Raw genomic sequence first — 3,198 nt, 5'->3', positions numbered from 1 at the left:
GTCAGTGTGATTCTCATTTCGGGGCTGCAGTCAGTGGAGCACGGAAGTGAGGAGTGGAGGCTCCGCAGCCAGGGTGCCTGCGTTCCCGTCCAACTCTGCCAGTGTTACTTGCTGTGAGGCTTTGGGCAAGTTACGCAACCTCTCTGTGCCTTCGTTTCCTTCTCTGGAGAGTGGTAAGTGGTGGTCATCATAGCGGGTGCCTCTTGGGTTTTCATGATGATTAAATGAATTAATAAGTGAAAAGGGCTTAGACTAGTGCTCAGAGAGTGGTCTGCGGCTGCCCCCTAGTCTCTACCTCTGGTGCATCTCAAGATAGAGCCTCCTCTCCAGTCAGACAGGACCTCCCGGTTTCCCTCCCAGCCCTGACCTGTGTGAGCTGGAGAGTCTTCAAGGGCAAGATTAAATCCCCCGCTTCCTTCTCCTTTCTCTCTTTTTCCGTCTCCTTCTCTTATCAGGGATAACTTCTGTTTATTGAATATTCGTTACATATTGGCTACTTTTCAAGTGTTATTTTTTCAAAACTCACCATAATCCTGAAAGGCTGGTAACACCCTCCTACTTTATTTCAAGTAAGTAATTTATTGATTTGTTGATTTATTTTTTGATGTGTTCACTTACTTTAATAACACTACATTTACCATGTCATCATCATGGAATGTAAATTCAGGTTAGATAACATTTCACAAGTGCAATAAGACATTCTTATTTTGTGTATAACGTCTGACCAAACCACCTTGCTTATAAATCACTAATGACTTCGATTTTAGGTAATTTGTTAACATTTATCATTCTTACAAAGAAAAATAAATTTCATACATTTAAAAAGGGTTTTTCAGGGCGCCTGGGTGGCTCAGTGGGTTAAGTGTCTGACTTTGGCTCAGGTCATTATCTCACAGTTTGTGAGTTCGAGCCCCACATCGGGGATTCTGTGTCTCCCTCTTTCTCTGCCCTCCCCCACTCACACTCCGCCTTTCTCTCTCTCAAAGATGAATAAACATTAAAAAAAATTTAAAAAGTGTTTTTCATTTACCTTTGCTTTAGTTCTTAAAATACACATTTCTATTTCAAGATGACATTGAAAAAAAGCTTTCTAATGCAACAGCAGCATAAATATAATTCTGCAATCACAGAAAAAAATGAACGAGGACCCATGCTTAAGTTATTCTCACGTTTACGTATGATTCTGAAGTAAATACGGCTTCTAAGCAGCTGTTATCAGCTTTTTAGGCTTGGATTACACACACACACACACACACACACACACACACTCACACACATACATTTTCAGTTGTGGGGAAGCTTATAATGTTATATTCTAAGCATTGCTCTGAAATGACTCTTTGAAGAGCCAACCAGCCCTAAAAGCTGAAGTACTCAATCAGGCTGCGAAACAGGCAGGAAAAGGTTAAATTAAACAGGATTCCTACATAACCTCAAAAGCATGTGATAGTCAGCAGCAATGGGGAGGACTTCACGATGGCCAAGTTGTCTTCTTTTACACCTAATTTCATCAGGAGAGCTTAAGAAGCTGCATGTTTTACTGTTATCAAGTGTATTTAAAAGGGACATGTTTCTTTTGGGCTAATTTGACTCGCCTGAATGACCTAGCTAGTTATCCAGTCACTAGGAAGTTGGTTACCAGGCAAATCAAACCTGCAGAAAAGGAAGTCAATATTTAAATTACCATGCTGTTGTCTGACCCATTCAAATAATTTATTTTTATTTTATTTTTTAAAAATGTTTTAATGTTTATTTATTTTTTTCTTTTCTCTTTAAAAAAATTTTTTAATGTTAATTTATTTTGAGAAAGAGAGAGACAGAGCATGAGCAGGGGAAGGGCAGAGAGAGAGGGAGACACAGAATCGGAAGCAGGCTCCAGGCTCTGAACTGTCAGCACAGAGCCTGACACGGGGCTCGAACCCAGGAACCGCGAGACCATGACCCGAGCGGGAGTCAGATGCCCAACCGACTGAGCCACCCAGGAGCCCCTCAAATGATTTGTTTTCAACATAAACATATAAACGCCACATGAGATGTCTAAAGCAAGCACCACCAATGAAATCAAGGTTCTTTTCTTCTGGGCTTTGCCTAGAATTCCTTACACACGGAATAGCCCATACCAAGAGGCACCGCGCCCACAACCAAGCCGTGGGTTGCCACGTGCATGTGCATCAGGTGAACGGATATTTTAGTATTTCCCCTGCTCTTCGGTGTATGTAGTCCATACGAAATGACCGTTGCAACCCCACCATCCCAATGAGGACAAGCAGTGCCTCTCTAGCTTTTTTCCGGAGAAGTTTAGATCCCTGATCTTCATCATCTGAAGAAAGAGAAATATCTGTGCCGGTTGACAAAGTGACCGAAGAATCCTCCTAGAATGACAGGACCGCTCAGACCTCCAGCCAGTTTCTGTCTCTCTCTCACGCTTGGCCTCCAAGCCGGCTTCTCCTCCAGGACCCTCCTGTTTCATAGATGAAGAAGCAAGCCTTGCAGAGGACAGGGAAGCGGCTGTGCTAGGTGGCCCAGCTGAGAGCCCCAAGTGGCTCTGTCCCCATGGCACGCTCTCCCCGTGTCACACAGCATTCCCTGTCCGCCACCTCCACCTGCGAGGCCATGCCTGGGGCTCTCCGTGTTACGAATTATGTAGGTCACAACGGTCTTGGGTGCAAACGATAGAAATCCCAACTTCAGCTGGCTTAAACTAGAAAGAAGATGTGCGGGTCACAGAAATGAAATGTCTAGAGGAAAGGCAGACTTCACGCACGGATGGATCTCACAGCTCACCGTTGTCTGCAGGGACCAATTTTTCTTTGTTCTTCTGCCCCTCCTTCTTCGTGATCCTGGTCTCTTACTAACACTGGCTCCCATGAGACCTCAGGAGGGTCGTCAGCAGCAGCCCAGGAACTTTGGGCTAGATTTCCCCCAGATCCTGAGATGAGGGCTTAAGATGACGTAGTTTATTTGGGAAGTGATCCCAGGAAACGCTTAGCAGGAAAATGGCAAAACTGAGATGGGGAAGGGAAAGAACCCATGAAGCGTTATCTAGAAAACTGTAGAGGGCTGGAGGGCAGTCCCACTGAGGGATTCGGGGGAACAGTGAGGAGCCATGGCGGGGTTATCCCGCCGAGTGGCCCTGGTACTGCTGGCCCACCCTGGGGAGCAGGCAGAGTAGGCTCCAGCAGCCAAGAAAAGGAGCCT

At 45.2% G+C, this 3,198-nt stretch overlaps 1 pseudogene; it reads right to left on the bottom strand.

Annotated features, from left to right (window-relative positions):
* Positions 1–2,061: 2,061 nt before the first annotated feature.
* On the bottom strand, positions 2,062–2,615 carry LOC144216974 (HIG1 domain family member 1A, mitochondrial pseudogene; annotated as a pseudogene).
* Positions 2,616–3,198: the final 583 nt, after the last annotated feature.

Source organism: Crocuta crocuta, unplaced genomic scaffold (genome assembly GCF_008692635.1).
Source record: "Crocuta crocuta isolate KB4526 unplaced genomic scaffold, BGI_CrCroc_1.0 scaffold28, whole genome shotgun sequence".
NCBI classification, from domain to species: Eukaryota; Metazoa; Chordata; class Mammalia; order Carnivora; family Hyaenidae; genus Crocuta; species Crocuta crocuta.
Note: the sequence above shows the minus strand (reverse complement) of the source record. Positions and strands in the feature narration are given on the sequence as shown.